The 12,869-nt window shown below is 42.0% G+C and overlaps 1 protein-coding gene across 5 annotated transcripts in view; it reads left to right on the top strand.

The window, feature by feature from the left end:
* zeb2b (zinc finger E-box binding homeobox 2b) overlaps nt 1-12,869 on the top strand; it is a 90,734-nt gene that overhangs the window by 36,882 nt on the left and 40,983 nt on the right. Inside the window, exon 1 of one of the 5 annotated variants that reach the window (XM_046060499.1) lies at nt 1,287-1,368. The exons of the other annotated variants lie outside the window; for them this stretch is intronic. The gene's annotated coding sequence lies outside the window, so the exon portion shown is untranslated. Of the gene's footprint in view, nt 1-1,286; nt 1,369-12,869 lie in introns of those variants that run through there. 5 annotated transcript variants of the gene reach the window in all.

Below are 12,869 nucleotides of genomic sequence, written 5' to 3'. Positions count from 1 at the left end.
AACATTTCAAACACCAAACAATCCTGAATCATATGAAACCTGACCTTTTATCTGCATTCATCAGTTTAGTATTTAACAGTAACATCAGACTATGCTCAGGCTATATAATAAAGGCTCATCAGGCTCCATTGCTATGGTCACAATGTCAGCCCCTTTGTTTTTGATGCGGTGACCTTGATAATTGTGATGGTAATTACAATAAGTGGCCATTATATTTCAAGGTGCAGCGACCTTCATTATCCAAATCAATTTGAGTCACTATCAATTTGATAATACCCTAAATGCGTGGCTGCATGGAAGATGCACACTCGGCATGGCTGTCGTCTGCCATATAATGGAATGCTGTTATTGAGATTGAGCCACCCCTCTCTCATCCGCGATGGCAATCAATATTAACAGCTTGTAAAAAGTACAGCAAAGGATTAGCCTCCCCAACAAATGGAAAGAGATACTTAAACAAAGTGCAGCGGAGCTGGACCTCCAATAGAAAGTCGCAATTCCTGTCTTCAGCGAAAGTTGCGCTGTGATTTGTCAGTTTCAGGAAGCGCCACTGAAACTAATAGGTTTGCATTGAGACTGCAGATGGATATTTCCGAATGAAAAGGGTCAGTTATTAGAATTATATTCTTATCTGCTTGGGAAATCCTATAAAATGGCATCTAGAGCTTCATCTAATTCTTTAACCTTTAAAAACTACCAACCTATATATTGGATCTATTGGGTTTTAGCAAACAAATCACCAAGTAATACCATTCTTGAGTCTTTTCAGATCTTAGTTGTTTTAAAAACAAGTGAAAGGATCTGCAAAACAAGTGAAGAAATGAACCTGTTTTCTAACAAAAATGCTGTTCTTGATTCTACTGCTTCATTCATGTATTTGTCTTGAGATGAAGGCACTCATTTCTAGAAAAGACTCTCTCTCTTAGGAGTCAATTTTAGACAGAAATGACTTGCAAAGATGTAGATCCTTTTCGAAGGCCAGTCCCCTTTCTCAATAGATCGGAGCCTCAGTGCAGCCTGACAGATTAGGACGTTTTACAAGCCTCTTTATGCTACATGAAAATACACACTACCGAGTACAGGGCTGTTAAATTCTGCACCTGTATTGTGTTGAAGAAAAAAGTGCAAACCAGGCACTTCTCTTGGCCTTGTCCAGCAGCAATATTCAGAGCTTATTAATAAAAAACAGACAATTGTTTGGCAGTTCTTTTGATGTATGTGCCTATTCGCTGGGTACCCCCCCCCCCCCCACCCCCCCACCCCCCACCCCGTCTGACAATGCAGGAGAGAGATTGTTTTCCTGAAACGGACCTCCCCCACCATCTTCCAGCTGAAGCAACTCAGCGAGCCCAGGGCATGATTTGCAAGGTACCTGACATAATTTACTGTCCGGGAGACTCATATTTCAAAAAATGAGGACAAACAGTATTGAATGAACTGCCAATATAATTAATGGCAATCATGATCTTGCAGAAATTGTTTGCCCCCTTACCCCATTCATACATTTAACAGATGCAAAATAGAGATCTGGCTTTGTATTCAGGGTTACACAACTGGGTAAATTGCAAGCTTGCAGAATCACACTGCAAAAAATCTCTTCATCAAGTTGTTCATGTCTTTATTTGAGTCTTTGTATTAGTATTTTCAGTGTAGTAAGAGCAAGTTATTTCAACTAGTTTCCAATAGAAATTGACTTACAATTTGCAGTGCAAAACAGTTCTGCTACTCCTTGAGAACAAGTACTGACAAAACATGAAAAACACAGATTTAAAAGGCCATAGCAAGTAAAACATGTTGTTCTTTAACAGAGAATCCTTCATTTGTAGATGCTGAATTATTTGGATAAACTACATGTTCAGACAGACACAGCAACAGAGAAGCACCCTTAAGCCTGTCATTTTCACTTAGAGTACAGTGTGGAGTCAAAAAAAAAAAACCCACAAAAAAATACAGCAATTATTTCAGTGACCTCATTGTCATCCGCTGGAAAATGTGTAATTAGCGTGTTTACAAGTCTGGCACACCTGCAGCTCATCTTTCGCTGTAATGTTTGCCTTCAAGAAGCCAGGCGGCTGCCAGCCACTGTCACTGGCTGTCACAGAGACAAGAAAAAAAGAGAGAAAAGAAAGAAACGAGGCAGAGAGGGGTGAAGTAGAAAAAAGAGCACCACTGTGTGTGCCATTCTTCCAGAAATCTCTGACTGGCTTAATGCCGTCGTTGCTGTGCATGTGAAGAAATGGGCATTTACATGGGTATACAATAGAGACTACATTACTTACACAGTAGCCTCATTATATCCCCGACGCCTACCTTCTGCCCCGCACTGGTTTACTCACTCCTAGCTCTTATTGTTGGGGTATAATGGCGCTTGGGCATTTCTGAAATTCCCTCATTATTCAGCTTATTAAGGCTGCACCAACTCGATAATCGTGCCGCATTTTGTGTCAAAGGGGGCGACTGTGCTGATTTGCCACATTTGAAGGCTAGACAAGGCTCCGAGCTCAATCCTCCACGCGTGCAGGCGGGATGAAATTGCTCTGTAAATACAGGCGACATGTAATGCTTTTGCCCCGGCTGACAATGCGCGCTCCTCCCGGGAGTCAAAACCAAGGCGAAGTGCACCTGACAGATAACCCTCCTGATTTGGATGTCATTACAACGGGCCGGTAACACGTGACGCAATCCGTCAGTACAAAAGAGAAAACACACCAACTCAACAGGCAGCTGTTAGCAACAGAACACCAACAGCGTCTGATGAGCAGAGGGGAAAGTGACACGGCCTTGCCATTTGCATCCCTTTTCTGACGCCAAATGCTTCAGAGTTTCCGGGCTTAAACCTGAGGGGTTGAGAAGGCAGGCTGACAGGAAATGCCGAATGTCTACAGAAGAGATTTGAGTGGACGTGTGTCGAGCTGTCACTGTAATGTTGCCGGCATACTTTTTTTCACGGGAGATTCACTTTTTTTGCAATCAGGGGGTGTTTGTCCTACATTTACTTTGAGGCAAAATAGGTGTGTCACTTCTGCTAATGGCAATGACAGTGACTGTGAGCAGCAAACAGGCATGTTGGTAGAAAATATACGGATTTGAAAAAGGGAAAGAGCTGCCACCATTGACTAGCTGCTCTTTACATTAAAAGGAGCACACATTCTCAGAGCTTTGTGGCCTCTGAAACAGAAAATGGGTCACAAAGAAACAATAGCCAGTCGTCGCACAAATAACGTTTTTTTTATTTTCTTCTTTCTGTCTTCACATGTATTGAGTTTAATTATTGTGTGAGAGCTTAAGCTCTCTTTGGGTTGAAGCATCCTGTCTCTTTTTGAAGAATATTCAGGCGGTTCAGGATGCCAAGAATATGTGGCCGCCTAGGGCTGGTCGAGGCAGCATTTTGCTATGTGACATGTTGTCATATACAGGAGGGAGAAAAATCAATTGGCAATTAAATGATACACCTTGTGAAGATGACAAGAGACATTTGGTTGCACAGGAAGAAGTGGGTAGTGAGGGGCTTTGTAATGAAGGCCTAATGACTATTCATAAGCGATTTTCAGTCCGCTGATCCACTCGACTGGGAAGCTCTGCCCTGGAGAGTCGGCGCTGTCACTTTTCCTCACCTCAAAAAGGCGCCGCAATCGACGGTGTAGGATGTGAGCAAGAAATTACCCAGAATTCTGCCCCGGGCCTGTCTCAGGTCGCATGTAGGAGAGTGGGAGACGATGGGGGAGACACACATCTGGCACACTATAGGTGCCACCGGGGGACAAAAAACTCAAAATGAGGAAGCTGCGAATACACTGGATTGACAGTGGCGGATACCTTTTCACATGAGCGTGAGTTCAGGGCTTTGTTCTTCTTCTCTTCCCGTATTCTGTTCATATTATCAAGCTGATAGAGCTCTGAGGTGGCCATCTGTGGGGGCCAGAGCAAGGATTTATGACCTTGCCATGGACTACGGTCAATAGGTGATAAATTTGAGAGTGCCTCTTTGCAATAGAGCTGCGCTTTAAATGTGAGATCTCCAGGGAAGGATGCAGCAGGCCAGATGAAGTGAAAGGACTCATTGATGACCTTTTACCCCCAGCGTCAGATCATCAGGTCACTTCCTGCCAAAATGCCGGATCACCACACTACCCTCATCCTGCTTGCTGCGTCGCCCTCACTGGAAATATGATTTGGCAATTAGAATGGTAAGGCATTTAAAAACTCTGCCCACTGACCCTTTCTCTGATTACTGACGCTTCGTTTTGTCCAGATTTATATCACAGTTTCTCTGATTTGTGGCGAAAATGTAAGCATTCCTATCTGATCCTCTGGTAGCGCATTCCTCGTTCAACCAGCTGCCATGTTTTGATACAACTGACAAATACCAAAAGACCCACTGCATGTATACATCCACTGTTCAAACATGGCGCTATCTGGCTCTTATCGCCTCGTACGGCTCACCTTATCTAAGGTAAATACAATAATGGGCTCATTAGGCTCTGCTTCATGGCTACTTGGCAGGCATGTTTGCTCAGTAATAAGAGCTTGTCAGAAGCAAGCCAGGTCAGCGGAGTGGAGGAGTATGTGTGTAAATGGAGGAGGCTAAAACCCAGAAATTATGCTTCCAGTGCAGCTCTGTGGCATAGTAATTGAATAAGTCCCGAGTACCTGAGCAAGTCTGCGGTCCTCGTGGCTTTTACCCCCGTCTTCAAGCCAAGAGTCTATAGCTTTTTTCCTTTTTTTCCTCTGCTGCACATGGCGCACCGCCAAAACGTCTATTACATAATTAATCTGCATTGATCATCTGGTTAGCACATGAATCAAATGGCGGAATAATTGAGTCATGAAGTTTTGAGGTCCCAGCTCGCCCTGTGTGACTGTCTCGATGCTGTAGCAGCAGAAGTTCACTGGACAATGGCTTAACATTTTGAACTCGAGGTGAGAAGTCTGTCTCGGGCCTTAACAAAGTTACAAGCTTACTCTTTAAATTAAGGGAAGCTCAGAAGAATCAGTTTGGTCTAGAATAGACTGCTCCCCGGAGCATCATAAAGATTTAACTTTTCTACATCTATTTTCTTCTGTTAAATTCTCTAGTCTCAAGACCCTGTGCGAAAACTAGGTCAGGTTTCCTCTCTTTATTTTGATTGTTAAGAGCTTTCACCATGCGCTATAAAAGTCATACATCCCAGTTTAAAAATAGTAACATATATTGTCTCATTACCTTTTATCACCCTTTTATTAGAATAACCTACTGGTGGAACATTAGGTCAAAAATGAGAAATTTCCTCTTTGTGTCACCCTGATTGGAACAGGGACCTGGATAGCATGTAACTGAGTGAATCACAGCTCAAATAGTGCTTGTCAAAGCAAGTCCTGTGTGGCGAATGGACCTCATCAGCAGAAAAGCTGGAGCTGTGTTCACTGCTGCAAAATTTAGCAGGAAATTTACAAAAAGGTGCAGTGGAATAGAGGCAGGAAAAGGTAGTTCGCTGCAATCGAGGGGAGAGAGGAGGGAGTGAAACTGAGACGTGTAAATCAATGCCTGGTCTATCATCCAGACTAGGCCTGTGTGTGTGTGTGTGTGTGTGTGTGTGTGTGTGTGTGTGTGTGTGTTTGTGAAATACAGTGGCAGAAACAGAGAGACGGGAGAGACAGAGTGAGAGCACTGAACAATGCTCATCTAATTTCAGTCTGTATTGTAGTGTTAATTTTGCCTCCTGCTCTTTTTTTCAAGATCCTGATGCTCATTTCTGGAAAAGTATTAGTGCGGTGTTTTGCCTTATGATGTCTTTTTTGAAGAAACAGACCCTCATTTTTAGAAGGTTAGCAGCTCTTTAACCCACACCGTAGAAATGTCAGTGTTTTTAAAGTAGACATGGCCAAACACACATTACAATCATGATAAATGACTCAAGAGAACTCTTGAAACAATTAGATTCTAACTGGAAACAGGGAGATTGTCTCACTTGTTTTAAGAAAATGAGACATATAGGATTTATAATAAAATTAAAACAATGACAGTGGAAGAGGCAGGCAGAACAGTGGCTTACCTCTCCATTCTCACTGGCTCAGTTGGGGTCAGTGCAGTGGCAGCAGCTGTAGTAGCTAAGTAGTTTTAATTGAAGTAGCAGTGCCATCATTAACATTGCTATCATTATTACAAAGCGAGCGGTTCGGATGATACTTCTGTCCCCAGCCGCCGCTGCCGCCGCCACTCCTCCTCCCTCCCAACCCCACCCCGACACCCTCACATCATTATGCAGTGGCATCTATCAGATACTGGCTTAATTAGGGCCTGTACAGCACATTAAGCAAGGGGAGTAGCCAAGCTCAAATATTTATAAGGTTGAGTATATTTATGATCTGTGTCATAATCCCTTATTGGAAGATTTCAGTGGAGGTTTTACAAAGCCGACCCCCATACTCCCCTTTCCTGACAACGACCTCCTCCTCCTCCTCCTCCTTCCTCCAGTCTCCTCTCCCTCCTCTGTCTCTGCATTGCTGTTTTACATTTAATGTAATGAATTAATGCTTTTATCCAGAGCAACTTAGAGCACATGCAAGATAGACTTCCCAAAGCAGCAACTCTATAAAAACAAGTTACTTTCTAATACTTTTACTTAGATTTAAAAGTAACTGTTGTTGGTATAATTCTGCATTACAGGAAACATTTACACATTTACCTACTTTAGAAACATCTTGAATATTGAAACACTATTGCTAGGAACTACTAAAACTATTTGAGTGACCTGTGTCAACAAGTCAGAGGTGCAATAGATGCAACAAATGTCCCTGAAAATAAGATTAGTGTTTAAAAAGTTTTGGTTTTCTGGAGCCTGAACTTTTACCTGTTGAACTCTGATTGTTATTTTGTCTGATACACTCTTATCTACAGGCACAGTTAGTGCTCTTAGCTACATGTGCATTTCAAGCATTTAACTGATAACTGTTAAATACAGACAACATTATGAGCAACCAAGCAGATGTTGCAAAATATTCTTGGATAAAGTACAACGTAAGGCTTTTATTTTCTTAATTTCTCATTTGCTGAGCATCATGAGGTTAACTTCTTAACTTATTTTTAGTCCACACAGAGAGTGCAGGTCTAAGTGAACGCCACTTCTGCCTCACTGAGAGCACCCACCACCACAACCTATCTCCTCTGCGATAAGTCCTCATCTCTTTTTGTTCAGGCGAAGGTATCGTCGTTTTTAAGAGCCCTTCCCTTTCTCTCTTACTCAGGCATCTCTTTTTTTATGCCTTGCCTTGGGAGAAACCACAAGGGTTATGTTTATTTAAAATACAAAAACACACTTCTGTCCTTGTCCTTAAAAAAAACCCTCTCCCTCTCTCTTCTGTGTGAGGGGGGAAGCAGGTAAGAGTGGAAGGGGCTGCAATTAGGCATCATGCTTGACTTTTTTCTCTCTTCAGTGGTTGCCTGTGTGAGGTGCAGAGGGTGTTATGAGTACAGATTATGCACTGTGAAAGGGACTTCATGATACACAGTCATACAAACGTATGAGAGAGTAGTTTCCCTGTGCGTTACTTAAAATATAAATAAATAGTGAAAAGCTGTTTTATTTGAGTTTTTCATTACTCAAGCTGTAGACAACTTTTATTAGCTTTTTCAATACACCTGTCATTCAAGATTTTGACATCCTGGGCTCCTGTGAATGCTCAGTGGCTGCTATAGAAAAAGTCAGTGGTTGTAAAGGGCAGCTCCTCCTAAAAAAATTAGTCAGGGCCTTCCTGGAACTCCACATGCTAATTTCCATGCTGATGATAATAGAATTTTGCAATGCTAATATTAGGTAGAGAAATGGTGAAGCCCACACCACTAAACAACCAAATACACCGATCTCCTCAGGGATCCTCTCTGCTCACAAAAGAGCCAGGGAAGTATGATATAGAGGTCTCCAGTGTAACCTCCACCTACACGTTACAACTACCCCCCAATTCTGTGCCAAGGTCGAGGGCAGTAGCTGTGACCCCTATACCAGCCATTTATGATTAGGTCTCAGTGTGGGCGGACCTAAGCTGTAACACGCCGGTATCCAAGGGACTCTCTCATTGCTGGAATAGCTTATCCAGAGCCAAAACCTGTGGGTAAAAAAGGAAGGAAAATACTCCCCGGTCAGTAAAGCCCTTCCTTTAAGACGCTTTAATACAGATTGCGATGCAAGAATGAACCGTGAGGCTTCACCCTCAGTTTCTGCTGACCTCAACTGCAATACTCTTTCCTCTCCCTGGGTAAGTGGAGTCGAGGAGTGCAGAATAGCACCGCTCTTAAGTGTTGTTCGCCAATCACTCAGGTGGGGAAGTGAAACGGTGTTCACCTCTGGGTGTAATTGAGATTAAGTCGCCTTCATATTGTGTGGGAGGAAACAAGTGCTCTCTTTACAGGGTGCAGCAGCATTTTAAGGCAAGTCACAGTTGGAGTACATTAGGGGTTTTATGTTGTTTTGCCATATGTTGCCAAAACAGTGTGTGAGAGGTGGGGGGGTTGAGTCATATTTTCATTTTAGCCATTCAGCTGATGCTATTATCCACAGAACCTCATAAATGATGTCAGAGAGGACTACACTGAAATGGCTAGTGGGACAGGATTTCTAACTAAAAGAGTAACCATGTGCAATTCAAGCATGTTGGTGAACCAGAGGTGGAAAAGTGCAATGAAAAAAGAAAGAACCCTCTTAAGCAAAAAGTTCAAAGCTTTTATTTTATGGTTAGCTCATCTTTAAATCAGCCGCAGCTGGGTTTCCTTTCAACAAAATGTTGAAATGGAGATTTCTCCATGTCATTAAAGACGTGTTAACAAGTGAAATCAGCAGTTGTAGTATTTGGTTGGAATGAAAGTATGTATACTCTTGGGTCAGAATTGTGCAAATGGTGTTAAAGACTTGCTGCACTCCCCTTCTGCAAACAAGTAAAACATTGTGTAATCAATTTAGAGAAATCTGCTAATGGGGTGAGCAAAGAAGACCTGAATAGATTTCTTGAGCCTCTCCTAAAAATCAGGCCACTACAAAACACCATCGGGTTTAAAAGTAGAAGCAGAAGACCGGATATAACTGAAGAAACTTCAGAAGTTTAAGAAGGTTCTTGAAGACAACCTTGGATAAGGATATTAAATCATCCTAAATTACGATATCTTTCTTCAGTTGGGCTGGGTGAAATGCTTCAAAAACGTGGTTTCAGAAATATGTGCAAAATGGTTACATACCTGTGTTGTTTAGTTCTAAGAAGTTAAGTCAGTTTGTGTTATCTTGACTAATGGTATCACTATAAGCACCAGTTTTGACAGTGTCTTCAAAAAGTTTCTTGTGGCAATGATCAAGTAAAAAGCTAGATATTTGTTTTTGATATCTGAGTAAACCCTCCTAAACTCTCATTCATTTCACCCACCTATTTGCAGAATGGAGTTCTGTAGTACCACCCACACAATTAGATTGCCAAGTGATCTCAGGGAAATGTAGATTTGCTGAAAATACCTAATAGCAATGGCCGCTTACCACCACAGATGAAAACAAAGTTTTAAAAAAAGAAGGATTTTGACACTTTAAAGACCTCAAAATGAACTGTACGTAGTAGCGGTGGTGGTAATAGTGGCCAGCTGCTCTGTGGCCTCTGCCCTCCTGCCCCTACACCTGAGCAACACAGCCAGCCCACGGGTAACACTATGGGAGGAGCCCAGCTACTCCTCAGGCCTCCTGTGTGGCCCCCAGGCCTCCTCCTCCCTGCTCTGCTAAGGCTAGCGTAGGAAGGCAAAAGCTAGGAGGGAAAGGAGCTGCAGCAGCGTCTATGAAAACCGCAAGCCTTTGGCCAGGTGGTTGGTGGTGGGGTCTCGCTTTTATTGATTTTCTGACAAACCTCTTTGTTTGGCCACCGAGGGCAGCGAGAGGAGCGAGCAGCGTGGGGTGTTTGGAGTATCAGAGAAAGACGAGATACCGACAGCGTTGCTTGGCCTGGGAAACCTTTGCCTCTTTATCCTGCTCTCTCCGTTTTCTGCACTCCCATCGGAGAACTAACACATTACTATGCATTTTGCTTTATTTTACTGCATCGATATAAAGTAATTTAAAGGTTCTGCAGGGACTAGTACCTGGGTTTTTCTCAGATAGCTTAGTGTGTGCTTGTAAGTTAAAACAGCAGGGCCTCTGCTAGATACATGGTCTATTTATCCCAGAGGGAAATTTAAGTGTCAACAAGAAGCAGCAAAAAGGTGGGACGCAATAAATACACATTGTATCTCTGAAATAGAGATGATCCATGCGGTTTAAGTGTTACTTACTACCTAATTTTTTTAGTAATTGTTCTTTTCCTCAGGTGTTAACTTTTGAAATCATGGACATGCCATTGCAGAACAAAAATCTTCAGTTAAGGTTTGTTAGGTAGAAGGGGCATTGTGATCTTATTTCGGCAAATTCTGCACATCCAATGTTGAACCCTATAATTTTCCCAATATCATACATTCCCCTTTCATATATGCTCAGGAGCTGCCACTTGAGGAAACCCACCAAGGTGTCCATTCGCTCGCGGTTCCAGCCCTTCAACCTGTCAGACACACTTTTGTAACGCCAAATCCCTCTATTCATTTTTCTCCTTTTTGGCACAAATATATTTTCCTTTTTTTCTTCTCTTTTATCAAGGGCAAACCTGAACTCCATGGAAAACACACACGCACATTCAGGGCAGGGAGATCTCCAGGGCCTGTCATTTTACATTTACATTTTAGCCATTTAGCTGACGCTCTTATCCAGAGTGACTTGCAAAGAGTGCAACGGCAGACTGAACCTGAAATGTTCACAAGTAGTTCAAAACATGCAAGCTGAGGAGAAAAGGTCAGGTTGTTTCATGTGTTTATTATGACTGATGAAGTGCGTTTTGTGACTTTTTGATCCCTGAAATCTTTCTTCAAATTAAAATTATGTATGGGTGTCAGAAAGTATGCATCATTTCAGACAACCCATGCTTTGTTTATGCAACCCACCATCTCTGCTGCCATTGACCTCCCTATTTTAACACCTATTTTAATCTTTCATGAAGCCATTTTGAATAAGAACCCGGCTCTTTTACTTTCCAAAAAAAAAAATTGTTGCAAGTATTCTGAGTCTCTCCACCTGACTGTCTGAATTATTCAAACGTGCAGGAAGTGAAGCCCACCCCTGCTCTTGCAGGTTGTAAAGGCCAAAATTGCTTCATCATGCCAAAGCGAAAGTATGCATACATTATTCAGTTAAACCTGAGAAAAATCAGCCGTCTCCCTTGGTATTTGTGCTGGCGTAAAAAAAGGGGGGAAAAAAGCCTGGTCTTGAATTTCTCAGTGGTGAACATTTCATCTTCATCTTCCAGCCCTCTTCTTCATCTTCTTCCATGATTGCTACATCCCTTTATTGATTGTGCATTTTCCAAATACTACCTTGAAATTGAAAAAAAAGAAAGTTTTCAGGAAGCTATCAATATTCCAAATTTTTCCAAGGCATAGCTTAAGGAATCATTCACAGCTCGTCTCTTTGATATAACCCGTTACCTGGTTTAACAGTTTTATGGCCCTCTTCATGTCTATCACACATGTACACACACCTAAAACTGCAACTCAACAATCTATATTCAGTCCTGGATGATTTTCTCTAATTGTTTCTCTTTTCTATCGACCACCTTATTCACCCACTGTTCCCCATAATGAGAGCTAAGTCGCTTCACACCGTCAAGCACCTTTCTTATTTGTCTTGCACGTTAACACACATACACTCATATATATCTGTGTACAAACACACATCCTCCCCCCACTCTCTGACACATAAGACACATCCCCACACACACAAACAGCATTGGGCCTAGGGCCTACTGTATGGCACTCTTATCTTCAACACACAGACTTAGCATTATGCCACCAACAAGCTAGTGTCTCCCAGACACCACCTGATCTTCTCTTAGGTTGGACTTCTTCTCTTCTTTCTAAATTGTCGTTAATTTAGCATTGCTAATCTAATAGGATGGTGTCTTTTTTAAATACATCACCAAATTCGTTCAGTGTCAGAGGTCCTTTTCCACACTGGCAATATTGTCTCTCTTTCCTTTTAATTCGCTATTCATGTATGTTATGAATATCCCCACGCCGTGCATAATGTAATTAAGTATGTCCAATGCAGTGTGGGCAGCCGTCCCAGAGCCAGTCAGTTCACTAACTCAAAATATGAAACCTCATGAACTGCCACTGCTTTGCTTTCCCGTCATTCAGCTCTTGTGGCAATAATGCACCAAGCAACATTTTACTGAAAAGCTCTGTCCCTCTGGGAGCTGCTGTAGTTGTGTTGCAATTGCTTGCATCCCATCTTTTGGTTTGAAAAGTCGTTTAATATAAATCTCATTTGTCTTGACGGTTTTATGGACTTGAACTTGAACCCTGCCTTTGTAGCTGCTATTGTTATAAGCTCTATATGATAAGTGCCCTGAGATAACGTCTAATATAATGTGGTGCTATATAAATATAGGTCAGCTGAATGTGAATATACCAATTAGCCTCTTTAGCATAGACCTGATGAATGTAATGTAATGGCTTTTTGTGCACATTTAAGAAGTGCTGTTTGACATACGTATGTTTAGTTTTTACACTAGTTCACAAAAACACATGTTTCAGGTTACAGGTTTCTGTATATCTTTGGTCAAGTTTAACAGACGCTGGCAAGCTGCCTAGTTAGCATGAGTTTGCTAACAGAATACAGGGATCAACATTTTTGCTGATGAAATGGATTCTTCGAGAACAAGAGAATGGGTACAAATTTCAGGACAAAGCTAAAGTTCACTAGGACACTGTATGTGGCTGTTTACTTATGTGAAGGGGAAACTAAAGTTGAGATACGTTCAACTGCTTGCTGAGACAAAAA

This window comes from Micropterus dolomieu, linkage group LG01, assembly GCF_021292245.1.
Source record: "Micropterus dolomieu isolate WLL.071019.BEF.003 ecotype Adirondacks linkage group LG01, ASM2129224v1, whole genome shotgun sequence".
In the NCBI taxonomy this organism is placed as follows: Eukaryota; Metazoa; Chordata; class Actinopteri; order Centrarchiformes; family Centrarchidae; genus Micropterus; species Micropterus dolomieu.
The sequence above is the reverse complement of the archived record's forward strand: the minus strand, read 5'-3'. Positions and strand labels throughout refer to the sequence as shown.